The 22,247-nt window shown below is 45.1% G+C and overlaps 1 long non-coding RNA gene across 1 annotated transcript; it reads right to left on the bottom strand.

The window, feature by feature from the left end:
* Positions 1–9,668: 9,668 nt before the first annotated feature.
* On the bottom strand, positions 9,669–10,234 carry LOC135366563 (uncharacterized). Its single transcript, XR_010414222.1, has 3 exons — positions 9,880–10,234; positions 9,771–9,795; positions 9,669–9,705 (listed from the first exon to the last, which is right to left on the bottom strand). It is a non-coding gene; the product is annotated as an uncharacterized LOC135366563 (long non-coding RNA).
* Positions 10,235–22,247: the final 12,013 nt, after the last annotated feature.

Raw genomic sequence — 22,247 nt, 5'->3', positions numbered from 1 at the left:
GCATGTAATCATACAAGACCGATCACCAAAAGCCTTGCTTTTGACTAGATTAAAATGTGAAGCGATTGTAACATAACAAATGCTGCATGGTGGCGATATGATAGGTTCTCCTCGCGAGGTGTCGCAACGGTTACGGTTAGTTGAGAAACTGCATATCCAGTTAGCAGGATCAAATTTTAATTAGGCTACTTTGGCCAACACGCGAGCATACAGCACAGTGTCAAAAGCTCTTACAAAATAAAAAAAATACTACATCTACGTGGACCCAGAAATCAAGACAGTTCAAAATGCTGTGAACGAATTCCACTAAGTTAGCTTTGCCTGAATACCCTTTTCTAAAGCCATGCTGGAATTTAAAAAAAGAAATCGACAGACTGAACTTGGTTGACAACGTGGTAGTACATGATGTGCTCCATTAGTTTACAGGGAACCCTAAAAAGTGGAGCTGGTTAATAGATAGAAGGAGCATAGTTGTCACCTCTTCTGAAGACAGGAATCAGCTTGAGACCTATGTCCTCGACTCACACACATACTAAGCACCTTTCACACAGATTAACGTATCTTCGTTCCAGCTCTTTCACTTTCAGATGTTCATCTCTGTTGAGTGGTCTGTCATTCTTGTAATACAGATTGGAATTGAAATGCAGCTGCATAAGGGATGCTTTGAAAGAAAAGTGTTTGGTTTTAGTCCTCTTAATGTTTCCGAAAACGAAAACAAACTCACGGTGACTATTCTTCTGAAATGAGCAATTCCAGGATGACAGCCAAAAATATATCTCGCCATATCATTATATTCACCTGGCACTTCAATTGAATAATGACAGTTGAAGATGATGATGATTCAATTTAATGGCACATAAGCAACTCGGGCTATAGTGCACCAAAACCATGGTAAAACTGTGACTTGTTAAATATCAGGCGATTATACTAAAATAATATACTTTGTTGGTTGGTAAATTGAAATATAGACAAAAACATGATATGATAAAAATAAGCAATTGAAGAAAAGGCAATTGTTGGCTTTGTGTGACTGATGTCGAGTTTGCCACACTACGTGTTGAATAATAATGTACGCTGATATGCTGTAGCATATCAAGTACAATCATACACACGCTCAATATGTGGTGGATATGTGAAACCAATATACACATACTTATATTTCAAACTTTCTTGAAAAAGGCAGTCCAAGTCTGTCGAATTTGGCAGACTCTATACAAAGCCAGTAAGCACAGTGTGGAAAGACTGTTTCATCTTTCGAAAGCGGAGGTGCAGCTACCACGACGCTTCCCCATCTCAATGCTTCGGAGCGGTATAGCCTAGTAAGAAGCCATCAGAAGGATCTCATAAAGATAACTTGGTTGGGAAAGTGGAGGGTTCTGTGGGATACGTAAGAAAGCATACGCGTTACACAACAGCTATGAGAATGATCGACTGCACTTGCATGGTTTTCAGTACGTAGACTTGGAACTGAAAAATAAATCTGCTGACCTTGTTGAAACTACTTTTCCGTCAGGGCCGCATGAGAACACACTTGGTTTCTTTAGTTGAAGGTATCATCAGGTCCCCATGCTCCTTTGAGATGCAGCAGACAGAATTTCGCTGAGGCGAGTGACTGCCGTTGCGGTTCGTCGCTTCGCAGCAGATCAAGAACAGTACACCGCAACGATAGGTGAAACGTTCAGAATATGGCGACCAACTCCAACACCAACCCAATGACCCGAACAAAGAGGATGAACTGGGAGTCCCACAAGTTCGCAGTTCGCAAGCGCGGCATACGGCATCCATTACAGCTGACCGGATACGGAAGCATATATGGAACGCGTGTACAGATTGAAAAGAAAATCGTAGAAACTGTTGCAGGTGATAAATGCAGGGTATATTTGTCTTTTTGAGGCTCTGTAATAAAAACATATTAATATGGAAATGCCATTTCATGAAGAAAATTGACAGGTATTGCGTGACCACGTGATGCGTTTGAGCCAATTGTGGGTGTTGCGAGTGGCCCCCGTGTTGACGTCATCTTGATGGTGGGCCGGGGTGGATATTCTATATAAACGTATGTTTTCTCGGTTTGACGCTAGGCGTGCTGCACTCGGATGAAGTCGAATGTTTAAAATTCGAGTTTAGAGAAACCGCGGGGTTTTAATGCATGAATTTTCGCATGGAGAGTCCTTGTTGGGTGCTTTATCGACTGCAAGTACGAAAGAGCTCCCACAGTTTCTGGTCAGAGTCTCTTTAAGTACAGTACAAAGTACACGATTTTAAATGTACTTAAAGTAAAGTACAAGTACACAGAAATGTACTTAAAGTACTACTTGAGTACTTGGTACTTCAAGTACTGCCCAACACTGGTCGCGACATATACCCCCTTCCTCTTCACGACACGTTCGGAATCTGTACCTCTTCGAGTTCCTCCTAAGTTTCTAAAATGCAACATCTAATTAATCGTAAGCAAAATATCACGGTCATCACTCATGCCTTCGAACACCAGAAGCACAACCACGTGCATTTCGGTTGGCGTTTCACCATCCGTTTCTTGTGAAAACTCTTCCGGGAAATCTACAATGTGTTGCGCAGGGACCACTGTCATCGCTTTGTCTTAGAAAGCGCACGGAAACTCATGCAAATACTGCACAGAAGTTACACGATCCTTGATACGGCAACCGAACACAAAACGAACTCACCGCAACGCCGTCCAACCCACAACTGTCACCTGTCGCTCCCGCTTCTCACCCTCTCTGCTCTCGCGTCTCGCCGTTTGAATTTGTAGCCGCCGTGGCGCCTTCATGGTAAGCTTGGATGTCCTGAAACTGCGCTTGCCTGCTCCTTATGTGGCAAGGCCACGTGATATGCAATCGGCATGGTGTCGGGGAATGAACGGGGTGAAATCCTAAGATTTTGCTTTTTTTTAAAAACATCTACCACGTGATCACGAATCGGATGACTATCGAGGATTTTGGGGGGGAGCGACCTCACAATTTTTCCCTCTCGCATTTCTCCTTTCTCTTGGTACTGGGATACTATCGGCATAGCCTCGGGTTCCTGCATACCGGTCTTTGCAGAACCAGTAGCCCCGTTGCTTTCCCAATCTATTCCCGGTCCTCTGTGCTGCTTGGGAGGGAGGGTGGACTTCAAGGTAATCATTTCCCATGCGGTCTCAGGACGACTCTGACTATGTCTGATCAGAGACATTTTGTGGTAAGAGCTTGTTACAACAGATTAGTTTAGAAACTTGTTCGGACATCGGCAGATAACTTTCTGAGTGAGCAGAGCCGTGTATGACTCTGAAACGTTTTTTTTTTTTTAATCTTTTTCCTTGCCTCCATTTTCTTCGCAAATAAAATAGACACTCGTATATATACAGGGTGTCCCAGAAAACATGTCATTGAATTATAATAAAAAAGCTGCGCCACCTAGAATCATGTGGTCAATGGCATTTGTTCTTATTAGGTGTTTGCCACCTCCTGATGTGAATGTCATGTATCGTAAGTTTAATTACGTAAATATTTGTGAACTGAACTCGGAAATTTGCCACGTAAAGGTAACTTTTTTACCCCACCAATATGAAAAGCGCGCCGAATTTACTCAAATTCATGATAATTGACAGTGATATTCACGAGGTATCCCATCGGAAAAAAATAGCCGAACATCATGCTTTTCGGAGAACCGGACCATGACGCGCGAAGACTTTTTGAGTGCAATCGCTCTTAGCCCGACGAAAGTAGGTTCCAAAGCCAGCGCACAGAGTGATAGTAGAAAAAGTAACAGTTCCTAAAATTGGGAAAGGGAAAGCATTGTGCCAGCGAAAGTCGGACGCGATAAGCCATGCCTGTGTTACCTCTTTCTGCGATGCCGGGGTGGGCTGGGTTTCCAACCTCCTTTCGTCGGACTGACAAAGATTGCGCTGAAAAATTCGTCGCGCGCTATCCTGTGGGAGCTCCGTAGAGCATGATGTTCGGCTATTTTTTCCTATTGGATAGCTCTTGAATATCCCTGTCAATTATAATTAATTTGAGTAAATTAGACACGCTCTTCTCAATGGTGGGGTAAAAAGTTACCTTTACGTGGCAAATTTCCGACTTAAGCTCGCAAAAATTTAAATAATTAAACGTACGTTACACGACATTCACATCAGGAGGTGTCAAAAACCTAGTAAGAACAAATGCCGTTGACCGCATGACTATAGGCGGTGTAATTTTTTTTTTATTATTATAATTCAATGACACGTTTTCGGGGACATCGTGTATATTAAAAAAAAAAACACTGAGGTGGGGAAAATAGCCTTTTTTGTAATGCATAACTCTTACTCATTACAGTGTTGGAAAGCAGTGCATTACACTACTCATTACTTTTTCATGCTTAGTAACGCAACGTAATGCCGCTAGATTCCTCAAGTAATGGCATTACTTTGACATTACATGTTTCCCGAAGTTTCAAACGCGGTCCTCCATAATGGCGTTCGAAGCTCGTGCTGTAAAGAGACGCGATTAGACTTTGACGACGTTGCACATTACCGGTGGTAGTAATTATAGTTTCTGCAAATTGCTACGTGTGAATGATTTCGTGCAGAGATCAGAGCAATATGCATATAAGCGAAATGAGCAATTATAGATCGCATTTAGCGCAAATATAAGCAGTAGATGTTCAAGACTCCACTCGGGTTCTGACCTCCTCCCTGTCAGTGGCAAAGATGACTGAGAGACACCAATTGCGGATTTTCCGTGCTTATACCAGGGACACTTCGTGCCTTCAGATAATACGTGTACTTTACATCAAGTAATGTACAAGTACATCCAAGTAATGAGTAATGTCATTGGGTGTTACTCGGAAGAAACGATGTGTCATTACGTTACTCGTTACTCGTCCACAAAACGTAATACATTAGCATTATTCATTACCGAGTAATGCTACCGGTAATGTATGCAATAATCTGAGTGCAATAATGCGTGACAGGTATTGCATAATTTTGTAAAGCATCACACCCCATCGTGACTCCGAAACACCCCTGCAGCTGCCATAGGCACGGATTATGTAGCTCACATTTTGTCATTTGCGTAAGATCAAGGACCAGCGGCATGGCCGAGTGGGCTAAGACGTCCGCTCGTTGGTGGTAACCAAGGTCGTGCTGAAGACTGGGAGGTGGTGGGTTCGAATCCTACCGCCGGCTGTGCTGTCTGAGGTTCTCCCAGGGTTTTCCGAAGAGTTTCCGGACGAATGTCGGCACAGTTCCCCCTGAAGTCGGCTCAGGACGCATACTAATCTCCCTGTCCCCCACTCCTTCCTGCTGTTCTCTCTCCGTCTGTCCACATCTGTACGCCGCTTATAGCCACAGTTGCCTCACGGCGCTAACACGCAATAAAAAAAACAACAACAAAAGTAAGAGCAAGCCGAAGTTTAAGTTTTAATTTCGTACAGCTTCTCGATGAACACGCCTTCATTGTACACAAAGCAACGTTATCTAAGGCTTCATAACGAAAACAGGGGGAGCAGGGAGCAACTCACGCGTGAATGTCAGGAAGTACCTGTCAGTGATGCGTTTGATGAGCTTCCTGCTCAATGAGGTTATTTAGCAGCTCGGACAAGTGAGGCTGTTGCTCAAAAAGACTATCAAATTGACTTCGCCTGTCTAACTTTCACTCACTGAGTAGCATGACGCTACCTTTCACTACAAAGCATCGAACGTTGTTCGCTGCTTTGTAGTGAAAGGTAGCGTCATGCTACTCAGTGAGTGACAGTTAGACAGTCCTTTCACTACAAAGCAGCGAACAACGTTCGACCAGTTCGGGCGCTAGCACGGAAGGGGAGGGGGACCGCAGCGGCACGATACAGGCACTATGAACCAAGTGATATATTGTAAACGCGTTAGGACCCCCCACCCTCTCTCTGTGTCTCTTTATCTCAACCGCCCCAATGCGAACTAAACTCATGGGCTGCAAACATGTCAAGCCTGGTAGACTGCCGATAGTGGTAACATTTCTTGCAATAATTCATCCTGTAGAGTGGTACCCTTTTTACATCCAATTTGGGATTGGGTGTGGAACTTCATCACAAAACGACCCTCTCCCCCAGTCAACCGGTAGTCCTCCCCGGTAGTCGCGTTGAAACAGCGCCCAGTTTGTCTTGCGCACGCTTTCTGGTATGAATGAGTCTGTATACTTTCTATGGCCCATTGCCGTGGTTTACAGCCTTAAAACAGAAACGAAAAAAAAAAAAAAAATGAGGGTGCGTCTCAGCTGGCACATTTCCGCATTAGGGATGTGTCACAGTGAGAGTCACTGTGCAGGAATATTTTTAAACTTTTTTATTCCATTTTAACGCCACAAAGCAATTGTGGCTTAAGCGGTCTACAGACGGAAAGAGGACATCAGGAATGAGTGGGGGGTAGGGGTGTTAGTATGCGTCCTGGGTCGACTTCACGGGGAACTGTGCCGACATTCGTCAGGAAAGTCTTCGGAAAACCCATGGAAAACCTCAGACAGCACACCTGGTGACAGGATTCGAACCCGTCTCACTCGCAGTCTCAGCATGGAAAGCGATCATCTTAACCACTGTGCCACGGGAGCTGCTGGCTAGTATGCGTCCTCGGCCAACATTAGTCTAGAAAGTCTCTCGACAAACCCAGGGAAAACCTCAGATAGCAGAGCTGGTGGTAGGATTCCAACTCCCCGCCTCCCAGTCTTCAGCACGGCTACCACCAACATGAACACACTTTTACCCACACGACCATGCGCTGGTTTTTCAACTATTATCAATGTCATATATAACTGAACGGCGCAGCTCACATTTCATTTGCAAAGTTTACGTATCTTATACTGCCGATGTTTCCCCAGCTGTGGCATTGCGGTAATCTCTGTTACAACGAACGTCTGTGCAGATAGCACGGAATCACCAACTACGCCAGCTACAAGAAATGGAGCTGCAGGCGACATATGAAGTCACCACATAGCTCCAGCAAACACCCAGTGAAAAGGAGAAGAAGAAGCACATATTTTTCTTCCTTTTCCAATCCAATCCAAGCACATAATCAAATAAGCGCGTGGCCCTGAGTTGTTAGGAAATATGCTTTCGCGGAACGGTATTGGCTCCGTGCGCAGACCAGGAGTCGCCACCATCGCCGCTCATAGCGCGCCGCCGAACAGCAGGAGCAGCAGTTTCCCAAGTAAACATGGGGGCGATGGCGGAGAGCCATTGGCCGCAGATAGTTATTTCGACAGGTTTCTTGCCAGCGAGAAGGTCTGAAACCTATTTCCGACGCAACAATCTGAAGAAAGGTACGCTTCTATTCGAATCGCGCCATGTGCACGACGTGAAAGAAGTCATATGCGGGGAAGGAAGTGTTGTGCATGGACGCTGCATACGGTAACCGAAACTAAGTGCGCCGAGCAAAACTATTCAACTAACTGTAAGTACAACTCCTTCTCCATGTTTTGTTCCCTTTGCATAAGTTTAGCACAGGAGTTGTGTCGTTGTATCTATATTTGTATCGTTATTTCAGCTGCAGCGAAGCAGCAAACGTGCATCCTGTCATTGCAAGGCAGAAGCGATGGGGCGTTGTAAACACGCAGCTTCAGTAGCTGTGTTTTTCGAAAGATGCAGATCCCTTTCGTGTACAAGCCAAGCTCGGGGATGGGGCTTGCCGGCGAAGAAAAAGGTGTATCCCAAGTTGTCTAGAGTCTGCGAGAGAGGAACAGGAGCCTTGAATGAATTGACAGGTCGGTCCTGCGGGAGTTTATACTGTAAGCAAACATCAGGAATTGTACTTGTTTTGCTTACTGTTGGCAAACGCATATTTAATCTTTACAGGGGGTAATCCGTCATGGCTCGATGTGAGCCGTGTAATGCGGTAATTTCCTGACATAGATTGCCCGCTAAAGGACATGTTGCTAGCTGTAGAGCAGGATAACGGAAGCCTTAGATCCTCAGAAAATAGGGCTGCCGTCGAAAAGCTTGAGCTCTTTCAGTGGGCTGCAGACAGCTTGCAGTTTCCAAACTTTATACTACAAAGTTGTTCAGCAGAAGGGCTGGTGTTAAGGACAGAAAACTACAAAGACCGGTTTGTCTTGTCTCTCATTGTAACCAATCGGCACAGACTTAGGAGGAACTGAACAATTTTAGGCAATCACATGAGGGTGTTCAGGTCTTCCATAAATATGAGAGCTGAATTGCTCTTGTTCTTACCCTAATGTTTTGTGAGACAGTGCCTTGAATGTTCTCCACTGTTAATTGCAGATTATTCATTGCAGGCTTACAGGTCCCGATAAGGAAATTTACACATCCTTGGTGGACCTGGGTCCTGCAAGCGCCACTGACTTGTCACAGAAAACGTTGGCAAGGAGAAGCTTCTGGCGAGCGATTTGCTCGCATTACAGCAAATAAGGTTGGGGTTCTTTTGAAATGCCTCCTTTTGAATGGTATTTCAACATGCCATATTTTTAGGCGCACAGGATGCTCACAGGTTGTGAAGAAAACATCAGCAGGCTGCCATTGACAATGATTACTCAAGCACCGTACTGCAACGTGGCCATGCATATGGCACCAAAACAGAACCACTAGCCCACCCTTATGAAAATGGGTGTTTAGTTTCTGTTTACTTTCTACAGACCAAGGTCAACATGGAAAACAAACATTCTTCAGAGTTTGTGTTGCTTTCATGTTTACATCATATGTTTACTTCTTGTTGACTTATGGCCCTCAACTTTCTGTAGACATTTGGCTACAGAATAGCTGTGGAATTTTTTGTTCTCTTTCTGTGTACTGTCAACATAATTCTGGTAACACCATCCCGCGTATGATGTGAAGACTTTTTGTAGACTTCCTGTGACTCCACTCTCTTACAAATGAACTTCACCGCATAGGACACTCCTGGCCAATCATCATCTCGAATATCGTTATCTGCCTGAAAACGGGAGGTGTACGCCATTCTCGTGACAATTATGAACAGCGTAAGTATCACAAAAAAGCCGTGCGCCTACCGTTTTGAACAAATCAGGTCACATAGCGATATCATTCGAGTTGATGGTCGGCTAGGAGCATGCTATGCGGTGAAGTTCATTTTTAAGAGTGCATATGTTCACTTACTCGCAACACGCATAAAATACACGAAATGAAGTACTGCAAAATTATATATGTATCTACTTTATTCCGAAAATGCATACCTTGAAAGTGGTATCCAGTGTCGACACAATCATACAAACCATCCCGCGCACACAGTAGTTACGTATTTCACACGTACACATCCTTCGTGTCACATAGTGTCGCGTCGCACAATTGACAGTCAATGATCTGCTGTTCTTCTGGCGACCCACGGTGGAACAGCTAGAATTTCGGCGCCAGCGACGTCTCTGACGCGCTGGAGAGATATGTGTCTGAAATAGGGCGTGCAATCGCAAATTAGTAACGTTCAAACACAAGTGAGTAAAACTGAGTAATACGGTCATAGCAACAACAAAGTTGGTTCACCCAGCTTAGTGTTCAACAAAGTAGAGCCTGCAAGAAGGAAAATGAAATTAGCAGAATCAACACCAGCCACGAAGTGTACACTTACCTGACGGGACGCAACACTGCAGCCGCTGCTCCGAACAAACAACAAAAACCTACAGCACAACAGTCATGGTGTGAATACATGCGAAGCTTAATCACACACTCCGATCACACAGCTTACCCATTACCGACGCAAAATCATATCCTCCTTCCTTCTTTCATGGCCTGCAACAACGAGAACGAAATTAGCAGAAGCAACACCGGCCACGAACTGATACTTGTACACTTACCTGACGGGACGCAACACTGCAGCCGCTGCTCCAAACAAACAACAAAAGCCAACAGTCATGGTGTGAATACAAGTGAAGCTTAATCACACACTTCGATCACACAGCTTACCCCATACGACGCAAAATCACGGCCTCCTTTGTTCACAAATGGACGAGCGAGCGCGGAGACCGTTCAAACATCTTGCAACGGTTCCAACGACATTACGATGATGCTAATGGCGATGACTCCTTCGTGACGAGGCGAGGGGCGAGGGTGAAGCACGGCGGCGCAGAGTCAAAATGTGGAGCAAACTTGTCGCATGCGCATGATCCTCATGTGGTCGTATAAGTTGGAAATATATTGCATAATAAACTGAAATATAAATAATACGAGGAAGCGCCTTCCCAAAGCCAACGAAAATGTATTTAGAGCTTTAGTGTGCAGCTAAAATGTGGCAAAGTGTCAGTTAAGCTACATTTGATCATAAGTTCAGATTCAAATACCGCTTTGTTTAGTGGAAAGACGGTAACACTGATCTGTCTACCTCCCGGGAGTGTTTTTTTTTTTTTTTTGAACTCACCCTGGAATTGCTAATATTACCCATACAGCCTGTCTCCCAATGAATAGATTCACAAATATGCCTCTATACATCATACTGCCACCCCCCACCCCGTTAGGAAATGCTCGGTACCCCCAGAGGTCGACCTCTGGGACATTACTGGCCGATAATGCAGTAATTAATAATACAAAATACATCTATAAAATAAAACGGTCGAAATAAATACTCATCACACAGGTGCACAGAAAGTCCACAAAGCGTCAACAACGACACCTATGTACATTGTCCACACAAGGTACACATAAGGTATTTCAAAAGACTGTCAACATGATGTCAACAGCAATTCCTGTTGACTTGATCAACAAGAAGTCGAAGTCAACACACTGTCAAGACAGGAAACAAGAAGTCCACAAGAAGTCTGCAGAAAGACAAAATGCATTTTCATAAGGGCAAAAATCTTTTGAAAAATATCACAACATTACTGTTGGTTAGTTTCGTCTGGTAGTGTCACCAGAGGAGCCATGGATAGCCTGCTCTCCTGATGGAATCTTCAAGTGAGTTTTTGGTTGAACGAGGAAGAGTAGAGATAGGGTGCAGGCAAGCTGGCATTCATCATGACGTAGGAAAAACCTAGAGGCACAGACAAAAAAGGGGACTGCACACACACAAATCCTCAGGGTCTGTGTTGTTCCTTTTTTGTCCATGCCTCTCGGTTGGTTTTTCTATGTCACGTTGAAAGAGGATGCCAAGTTTATGAAGGCTGAAACATATTTCCTGTGACGGCCAGTGGTGCTATGTTCATAATAGACCCTGGAAGCCACTGTCATGCATAGCTGATATTTATTACCTGGTCTGGTTCTTGATGGGCTTAAGTCTTTTTTTGATATGTTATGAGCCAGCGTTCGGAGTAACTCGTGAGGTAACTACGCTATTTTTTTCGTAACTTTTAACTTGAGTCGTTGCTTTGGAGATCCAGTAACTTCTCGAGGAACTTGTTCCTTTTTTAGGTAACGTTGTCAAAGTGACTTGAAGTAAGTTGATTTTGTTCAGTTTTGGTCTACACATAACACAAGGTGCATCGTCCTTCTCTAATGAGAAGCCAGTCTGTGCACTAGTTTTATACCTGGAGAGCGTTCCTGACTCGGCTTCCTTGCTGTTGTGCGGTGAACGGTACATATTGTGTTCTTTTTGTATGTAAGGAGACTCAGGCGACATTCATCATAGCGACGAGAAGTGTATTCATAATAGTCCCTGTTAATAATTATATTATGAAATCAAAATTAGAAAATGCAGAAGCACATAAAGGTATGCTTCTTGCTCATATCAAATACCAACACCCCAAGCAGCACGCCAATATTGGTCCAATATGGGGAGTGCAACCAGGCTCCATATTGGACCATATTGGTTGCCATATTGGGCTGCCCATATTGGCAAGCCCGTTTTGCGCCAATATTGCCAATATTTCTGTGATAACTCCAACAGGGAGTCCGTGTAATAACAAAGTATTATCCGGTTTAATATTCACCACTGATATTACTTTTCTCGTCTTTTTCCTTTCTGCGGATCTCATTGATCCCTGTTGCACATGATTAGAAAAAAACAAAGAAAAGAAAAACACGCCATCGCCCCAAAAACCAAGAACCGGTGCTACGGCCGTCTTGCTGAAGTACACAAGCAGTCCGACGGAAGTGGCAATGCCAAAGATTCACCAGAAGCCTTCATTGGGATCGCAATATTCTATGAACCAGAACCAAGAATTTCCAACCCGCTCTGAGAGTACAAAGGAGAGGAAGACTTTCCTAACGGTGACGGACATATGCCAGAGCAATTCACACTGCTTGCAGGAACTTGAAAGCACCTAACTATACAGAAGAGCCATCTATTCCTATCAAACATTGTGTTTTTACTTGACCTGCCACAATTCCGTTATCATTACAGCAACCAGCAACCAGCGCATGCGCATTAGTTGTGGGACGCGTGATTTCGCTCAAACAACCCGCTAGCTCTCAGTTGGCTCGATCGATTAGCATTGGCATCGCGAAGCAAGATGGCGGCTGCTTCCAGAACATGGAAAGTTGAGTTGTCGAGTTCCAGTGAACGTTATAATGGGATTGCCACGTATGTTGACTCTTTCGAACAATGTGTATCATCTGCGGGACGTTGTTGGATGTAACGACGTACTGAATTGGGCATTTCACGCGCTTCAACGTCCAATCTTACCGTGCTGCTTGGCAGTGATTTTCCCAGGATTTTCTTCTAGGGGGGATGTTGGAAATCTGTGGGGGGTGCAACATAATACGTGACGGCGTCACATGACGTCACAACCACGTGACCATATCCTATGACGTCACGTATGATGTGACCCAGTGGCTTTTGCCAGGATTTCCGTTTTGGGGGAATCGGGATTTGAAGGAGTGGAACGGGGGTAAAAATGGGCTTTAGAAGACTTGCCCATTGACAACTGCGTTTCTGGCGCTAAATGAAGCGACATTCAATTTTCAAACAGTAACGCTTTATTACGGTGAACATTGTTTTGCTGCTCTGAAAATACCACCTAGGTAGTTCAGAGTTGCGAGCATCTTCATTTCTGCAAAAATGTTGTGTGATAACAGAAAACGAGGACAGGTCACGAGAAACGCAAAAGAACACAAGCGCACACGACACACAGCAGTTCTCTACATGTGAAGCGGTAAGTTTCCCCTTCATGGCCTCCTTGGTTTCCGGACCCATGTTTCAAAAGCTTTATGTATTAACTCGTGGTACTTGTCAGCGCTGCCATCAGGCGTCACCTGCTGTCGCGGAATCTGTGGTCCTTCGATGGATTTTCATCAGAGCGTCAACATGCGTGAGACGCGCGCATCTCGCGCGAGAGCTGGACAGGGGCGAGCTGGTTCTACTGGCAGCCGAAGCGATGAAACCAATATTTTAGTGCAAGACCACAACACTCGGTCTTGTTCCTGTATATCTCGTTCACAAGTACAGTTACCACACATTTAGCAACGTGATCCACCGGGTGCACCGTGCTCTCGCACGATGATCCGGTGGAACCACGTTAAACCGCTGTTACCTTCTTATGCTTTACTCACAGCGTTCAAAACCAGTAGGCATTGTAAATATCAAGGTTTGATTTGAATACTCGACAGGGCCAGGTGACACTCCCCTGGGGGGGAGGGGGGGTGTCTCGTGAGCAGTTCCTGGGGGGGTCGACAAATTTTGGGGGGTGTTAGGAGGGTGTGGAGGGGCGCTGGGAAAATCATTGCTGCTTGGGCATTTGTGTAACACGGGTACGCACCATTTTCAGTCAATATGGGGTGTACACGGGCAATATGGAGCCCATATTTCCAGGATTTTCCCAATATGCACTTGGCTCAAACTGCACTGTAAAAAAAAAAAAACTGTGATATCTACGGGCGTTTAATAGTATCTGACGACGGCTTGTTACCGTACTCACAAATATTGCGAAAACTACGTAAAACGGTGGCGCCATCATCGTGCGCCGGCCAAAAACTTCAATGCGGAGGCAAGGCCAAGCCAAGTACGGGTCATCGCCGTCATTCACAACCGCCGGGCGCCGAACATCTTTCGCGGACGATCGTTGAGGAAGGAGGACTACCTCCTACAAAGAAGAAGAAGAAGTGGTCGTTGTAAATCTCGTGAATGCACGTAGCCAGGTAAGCACATTTCTGTTTGCACCTTGCACGTCCTGTTCTTTGCGATTTGAGCGTGGTACACCGTATGCCTTGTTCTTGTTGAACCTATGGGACACCAGTAAATCGTGGCTCGCGTTTGCTGTGAGGTGTCTCCCTAGTTTCAGATCTCCGTGTGTCAGGCGTCCTGGCTCGTAGATTGATCAAGGCGCTCTTATTGTAATGTATCGTTGCGGAAGGTGCCCTTGTGTTTTTAACACTTTGATGGACTACGTTGACCACTGTAGACATGTACATGAAGCGAGCAGAATACCGTGCTGTCATGTATTATGTGTGTACACGGCGGCGAACTATGCAACACTCAGATGTGACATTTTGGGATATTACAAGAACACACCAGGACGGTCGCCTCGAAGCAATTTGCTCTCCGAAACCACGAAAGTATGTCACGTCCATTAGTGTCGCGTCAGTTCACTACGAATACAGATATACTGTCACATATCAAGCAGCGCATAATAGAGGGTCATGATCAGATGTCCTTATGAACGCTGCCAGAATAAGTTCCGTGCCGTCTCCGCGTTTTGTGTGCACCTTCATATGTTCTTCCTTTGAAAAAATAAAACGGTGAGTATAATCTCCTTTCTGTTTGCAGTGTTTTGATGCCAGAGCTGACCGATGGGTGCACATGGCTCCTTCGTATGTTCTTCCTTTGAAAAAATAAACGGTGAGTATAACTGCATGTTAATTGCCCTGCTCCATGTAACAATTTCCTTTCTCCTTGCAGTGTTTTGATGCCAGAGCTGACTGATGGGTGCACATGGCTCCTTCGTATGTTCTTCCTTTGAAAAAATAAACTGTGAGTATAACTGCATGTCAATTGCCCTGCTCCCTGTAACAGTTTCCATTCTCTTTGCAGGGTTTTGATGCAAGAGGTGATTGGCGCATTTTCATCACTATGTACATAGAAAATAAATCCCAATGTGACAAACATCACAATGTAGATGGGTAGAAATCCAGCGAACCGGTAGAATGTAGGAAGGGAGTTGCCTCAGGACAGAAGCCGCCGATATTTCAAACAGAGACTGTTCTTCTTCTGGGCACCGTCCTCATCATTGGCATGGTATTTAAAGGGTTAGGTGTGACGTGTTTAAAGGTTCATGCGAATTGTGGGTCAACAGCCCTGAGGGAAGAAAGGTTCCGTACGGGCTTTTACGGCCGGAGTGAATGGCTGCTTTGTTAGAGTGTGGAGGGAATTATGTGAACGTAGTGATCTTGGCTACAGACCGGTTACAGAAAAATGGAAGGTTCACGAACACGTGGACGAAACGGGACAACAGGCAAGAATTGGCAAGCATAGCGAAAGATAAGGAGGTTAGTGGTTACGTGGGGAAAATTCCAGAACCAGCAAAGGTCTTTTTTTTTTTAGTATTTGTAATGCAAAGTTGTGGCATGCAATAAAGAAAGTAGAAAGCAGTGGCCATGCAGAACGTAACAGATGATAATGGTATGGTATATGGTATGGTATAACAGATGATAATTATCATCTGTTACGTTCTGCATGGCCACTGCTTTCTACTTTCTTTATTGCATGCCACAACTTTGCATTATAAATACAAAAAAAAAAAACCTTTGCTGGTTCTGGAATTTTCCCCACGTAACCACTAACCTCCTTATCTTTCGCTGTGCTTGCCAATTCTTGCCTGTTGTCTCGTTTCGTCCACGTGTTCGTGAACCTTCCATTTTTCTGTAACCGGTCTGTAGCCTAGATCACTACATTCACATAATTCCCTCCACACTCTAACAAAGCAGCCATTCACTCCGGCCGTAAAAGCCCGTACGGAACCTTTCTTCCCTCCGGGCTGTTGACCCACAATTCGCATGAACCTTTAAACACGTCACACCTAACCCTTTAAATACCATGCCAATAATGAGGACGGTGCCCAGAAGAAGAACAGTCTCTGTTCGAAATATCGGCGGCTTCTGTCCTGAGGCAACCCCCTTCAAACATCACAATGTGTTACGCATGGTCATTACTTAAACTGCACTCATTGCTACGACTATATGTAGAAAAAAAAGAGGGGCTCCAGGGATGGACACAGCACGATAAGGGTACACGGCATATGCCAGTTAAAAACGTCCACAGCACAGTAAATCTACACGACGTATGCCTGTTAAAATTACTGGCCAATGCAGTCTTTTTCACGGGCACAACTTATACGGGGCCAGCGTAAAAAAAAACGGTCAATGTTTGGCAGCCAACTTTCCTTTTCTTTGCACGTTTTTTTGTTTTTTTTTTTACGGTAGATCTGTGCGCCGCCGCCGCCATTTCTTCGCGCGCTGACGCCGCCGCTGGCGCTACCCCGCCGCACCGTATATCCCGCGCGCGTTCCGTGTTCCGATCGGTTCCGCTGCGGAACGGGAAGCTCAAAGTGGTTTCGCGCACTTCTGCCCGTCTTGCTTTCACGAGTATTGAACTGTCATGGCATCAGATACTGGATCTTCGTTTTTGAAGCGCGTGTCGTTGTTCTCTGTTGATAAGAACTCAAGTGAAACGAGCGCGGTGTGGCGTTACTTTGGCACCTCAGTTTTGCAAGACGGTGACAAGAATCGGAAGATTGGCTCTGCTTTCTTCTGCGATGAGTGCCTGACAAACGCAAAATAGAAGGATGGAGATAAGCCCTTCCATATGTGAGTATATTATACATGAAAATCTTCTCAGCGTTGCTGAGCGAATGCAAAACATTGGCAAAAGGAGAGGTGTAGAAAACGCTCGAGCTTTGTGGCTCTTATACTGTCATTATTATTATTAATGTTTTCATTCATTCGTGATAGTATTAGGTTGATCCCCATGGGCATCGCGAAGGGGTGTAATGGGGGCCGTTGCCCCCCCTCCTCCCGCTGGCCCGGTTGATTTTTGTGCATGACAACTATGCCATCTGTAAAAATTCCCGCTGAGGGTACAGCGCGTGTGCAACCATGTGCACAGATAACGGGCTTTCACGGCTTGTTCTAGTCAAAATGTGATCGAAGTAGATCTATTGTCTGTGATAAATTTATTAAGGTTAGTCTTTTTGTCTTCAAATAAAAAGTGGAACATTTTTAGGATGTGGTTTCGACTGTAGTCTAAACAGTATCCACCTCGCAGGCTACCAGCGTTTGCGTACGCTTGTGGACGGCTTACGCGTTTACGCCCTCGCGCCGCTGACGCCGCCGCCGCCGGTGGCGAAACCGGCTCTACGCCGCCGCAGGTCAAAGTGGCATCGGCGCACAGGTCTATTTTACGGTGAAATTTTTTACAGTGTGGGCAATATGGGGCCCATATTGCCCAGTTTCAGCCAATATGGGGGAAATCTTGGCGAAACGGGCCCCAGAATGCACATGTAAATAAAGTCTAGATAGAAATAAAGTATTTTGGGTGTACACTTGCGTCGTTGTGCGCCGGCAGGCATGTACGAATGCACGTGTAAATAAAGTCTACATAGAAATAAACTATTTTGGGTGCACACTTGCGTCGTTGTGCTTATCTCATGATTAAAATTACGATATTTCCATAGGCGCGCGATACCTATGGGACCGGAATAGAGATCCTCCACAGGTCCCTCGAAGATCCGCATCGGCGGTCCTACGACGTCCATTTCGCATAATTTTCTCTTGATTAGCACGGTAGTACGGGCGTAGTTAAAACGTAGCCGGGAGCAAATGTGTACGTTTGTGAGACGTACCCAGCATCCACAACCCGACGTTCGCTGGATGTTGATGGGCGGTTAACGGTTCTGTGGTATATTGGACCCGTATCGCCAATGACCAGCCAATATGGGCCCAATATTGTGTGCTGCTTGGGACAGTTGTGATGCAGGGAATGTATTACAAATCATCTTGCACTGCACATTGAGCTATTAATTTTGTTCTTTAATCTGCGGGGAAAACCAGAAAAAACTATAGCCAGCACAGCCGTTGCAGGGATTCGAACCTGCGAATCACTTCTCAGTCTTGGCGTGGAAAGCGATAATGCAAACCACTATGCGACGAGAGCTACTTTGTGCCATTAAGTTAACAATAGATAGATTAAGCACTAAAAAGTGTATATTAGGTAGCAAGAAACTTGAAAGTATTTCGTTATTTTTGCAAAGTAAGTTATAGGAACACACGCACCCTGTGAAAATAATGGTTATGTTGACCACTTGAGAGACACTGATTGATGTGTGATACGACCTTCTTTTGTTTCCACCTAAGAGAGAGACAGACATGGAAAGGTGCTTCTGTTAGAGATAAAATGCCCATACACCAAGAAGACGAGCAAGTTGACTGAACCGCCGATTCTCCGATATCTTTAAGGGTCTGACCATTTGTCGCTCAGGGAGAGCCACACGCATTATATACGCAAATATAAGTTTGCCTCTAAGTGCTAAAATTAAAGGAATGCATGTTTTATGTGTACAGTACCATAGACAGCCTTAGCCTTACTGTGCTAAGGAACGAACAATTTTTGTCAACTGCAATTCCAGAGCTTCGATACTTTTTTTTCACATTCCACCTCAATGCACTAAGTTCATACAGATGAGCATGAGGAAGAAAAAATGTTTATTTGTCACGTTCACAGTTAAGATTCTATAGTCATTACGTTCAGTCCTGTATGGCCGTTTTACATTGCATCTGTACAAAGCACTTTTTTCAATCCACAGAAGTGGTTAGGTAGATAGAAAACGGGTTTTGTTCAGCACTAAAAAAGGTAAATCAAAGTTTGCAAAAAACGTCGAGTGTGTGAGCGTGGATGCTAACACAGGTTCACATTGTTCTTAAAGATGTCTTGCTTGAGGTTTGTGATCACAGATAGTACTTACATTATGTCATCAATAATGGGGTAAGTTCATGCGAGATCAGGCGAGTTAATATATCGAATATCCTAAATGTTTGTATCAGCCTTTCTACGTGGATGCGCACTGATGCTGTGTTGTATGTTGCATCAGCTTCGGACTCTGTAAATTGTGGATTTGTTGCAAATGGGGGCATGACAAGTGTTGCTTGCTGAGATCCCACACCAGTACGTATTCCTGTAAATCCCTTGTCCGCAAGCACGATGTCTCCAGGCTCCAACAGAGACAAAAACCTGAGTCAACTGTTATTTCTGCATCTACACCACGACCACCATACCCTTTAGATACAAACGTAATCAGCCCATTTGGTGCGATGCGATTTTACTGTGTAGGCTGTTTTCTAGCGGGAGTACCACATGTTTCGTTGCTCCACAGAGGGTGGCATCTCCGTTTTCAACTCTGTACAATCTATGACGGTCCTGCATACTGGGTACAGTCTGGGGAAACTCGTAGGCATTGTTCGTTCAATGGCAGTCAGTGGTGGCCAAAATATCCATCCTCTAGTTGCAGTCCTTAGCTGCTGAAGGGCACTGTTCAAGATGGGAGATGCAGTTCTCCTGCGTACACCAAACATTGCACTGAGAAAGGAAAATACAGTGTCATGCTTCATTTTTAGGAGAAAAACCAGCAGTTTGTCTTGCAAAGACACTTCATGGGGCCTCCTCGAGTGGTCTGGCAAGGCGAACAACATGGCAAATACCTCAAATGTCACCGCCGTGAGATCTTCCAGTCTACTTTCTCGTCCCGACACTGAACCACCAAGGAATGGCTCTTTGCAATTGGGACTACACTGCTTGTTTTCACATGATGGGATGCATGACGTTGTCTCTTCTCTCGCAGCCGTGTGATGTACGTAAGTTGATGCGCTTCCACCTTCAAGGGAACAAAACAGCACAACCCCACCAAGGAATTCTACCTCGTCTTCACTAGTGGTCATTGTTGCTACCTGCAAAAGGGAAGAAAGTAAATGATAGTTTGAAACACTACCACGCACAGTCAGAAAAACATTGCAGGATCGAGCACTGAGAATATTATACAGATAATTGCAGATTTATGTTCAGTGGGTGACACGACATCTTCGTGAGGGGTACACTTGCCGACGCTTCTGGCAGGCATATCATCTGGAGCAATGCAGCGTGGCAGAGATGCAGGTCGCACTTCCTGTGTTTGTTTCAGAACATGCGTCCGGCGGTTTTTTTCTGGGACAAACACAGCGGAAATTAGTGTTTCTTTCGATACTTTCACATGACAGCAGTTGCAAGCAGTCGTTTTTAAGGCAACATGCATGGAGGGAGGCATGCTTTTCAGAGTTGAACATTTGCAAGAATGCTTTATGACTAGTCCTTAGTCTCTGACACATTTTCATCTCACATACGCCATACCAAAGAAGGCGAAACAAAAGAAATACAAACCAGATACGAACCAAAGATAAGGCAGTTCGCTAGCCGTTTGAAAGGAACATGCCGAAGCACTCTTCGAAACGTGCAATAGCACATGCCTAAGCATGCGTATACCAAGAAGCCAACAAAATATTCGTGTATTCTAATTCGCGCATACTAACCCCCTGTCCCCCACTCCTTCCTGCTATCCTCTCTCCGTCTGTCCACATCTGTACGTCGCTCATAGCCACAGTTGCTTCGCGGCGCTAACACCCAATCAAAAAAAAAATATTCTAATTCGATTCATGTATCGTACCTTGAGTGACGCTCCGTAGCACCGCTTGCAGGTGCTCTCCTGTACACGGGCGGAAAGATGGAAGTGTTGTACCTTGGGCTGTCCTTCTAATTAGACTTTGAGTTCCCCCCAAAATGCGCACTACAGATTGTGGAATGCGCTGCAGGTCACCAGTCAGATCCATCCGCACTGTAAAATTAGATATTTCAAGTTACCTACACATGTATCTATATCGGTGGAGGCGGTTCTCTACGTACATCTGCCTGCGTACAAGCCGAATCCAGTGTTCCGTTCGTTCTGTTTCATATCGCTTGCTGGGAAACTTGATCTCGCATGGTGAATTGCCGTACCTGTTTGTACAGCCAAATAAACAACAGTTAGTATTCCCTTTGCGGCTATCCATATTGCAATGGCGGCCTTCCATGTCTTTCATTGAGAAAACGACCCGGCGACCGGTAGGGGTGCGCCTGTCTGCCGCAGTTACACATGCACGGAGCCTATGCCAAATACTCGATAGTCTCGAGAAGAAAACTTTATCGTCGTTCGGCATCAGCCTGAACCAAGGTATATCTAAACTGGTAGCGAAAACAAGCGAAAATGCTAAATCAGACCCATCGGCAAGGCTACCATGTACCATGAGGCGCGAGCGATCCTGGGTGTTGGTAGTAGAGGTACGATCGTCAACAAAAAAAAATGCAACATGGACATGACTTGTGTGTGTACTAATATGTTATTCAAAATTTCAATGCAGAAAAACTGTCCGTCGCCCCACTCGTGCGCATATACGAAATCATCTACCACCCGAGTACATTTCGATCCGTGTCCTGCTCCCTTTGCGCATGTGTCATAGTGGGCAATTTATGCGTGCATCTCTGTATCCGTGTCGTGTGTCCGTGCATTGTAATACGGCGTTCGTACACTTTTTGGGTTAAACAGGAAGCGACGTTCATATCTCGGAGTGGAGATCAAGGTTAACACGTGTGAACACGTACGCATTCATGTATCGACATGTAACAGATGAATGCAATGCATCCCATGTTGCTGGCCTCGCGAACAAAAAAAATTTCATGGGACGAGCGGCCATAATAGCGTGAGTGTTATCAGGAATCATCTGTGCACCAACGATGTCATGTTTTGTTGCACTGGACCTTTAATGGCCACTCCTTGTGGCCACTAAGTGTACGTATAGTTCTAGACTCTAAGGAAAGAAAGTAGAACTTTCTACCCGTGTGTGTAGAACTGCGTTGCAACCAGAATTGTACTCAAATGAGTAGAACTGCAAGGGTACAAAGTTTTCTACTACAGTTTTACTCAAAACAGTTCAACTGTTATAACATAATTATATATACTGTTTGAGGAAATCTGGCTGTCGGCAAGCCAAGCGCGAATCCATCCTTCCATAGGACTACAGCTTCAGCCGCTAGGGTTATCTAGTAGGCAGCGTGCTGTTATGTTACACGTGAAGTTTGTCTAACGTGCTGCAGGATAGGACTCCGATAATTTCGACTACCCTGCGTTCTTTCGACGTACTCCGGAAATCTCCGACACATGATGCTGGAAGAAATGTTTACCACCCCACACTGCTACCGTCCTCGGCCAGGTTTGAACCTGCGAGCTTGAGCTCAGCAAGCCAACACGTTACCGACTGAGCTGCCGAGGCCATTGTGGGTTGTCGCGACGAGGGATAATGAAAGGACAACCACACAGGCTGACGGTTGGCATGAGAATGGTTTAATGGCGGTG

The sequence above is a fragment of the Ornithodoros turicata genome, chromosome 1 (genome assembly GCF_037126465.1).
Source record: "Ornithodoros turicata isolate Travis chromosome 1, ASM3712646v1, whole genome shotgun sequence".
In the NCBI taxonomy this organism is placed as follows: domain Eukaryota; kingdom Metazoa; phylum Arthropoda; class Arachnida; order Ixodida; family Argasidae; genus Ornithodoros; species Ornithodoros turicata.
Note: the sequence above shows the minus strand (reverse complement) of the source record. Positions and strands in the feature narration are given on the sequence as shown.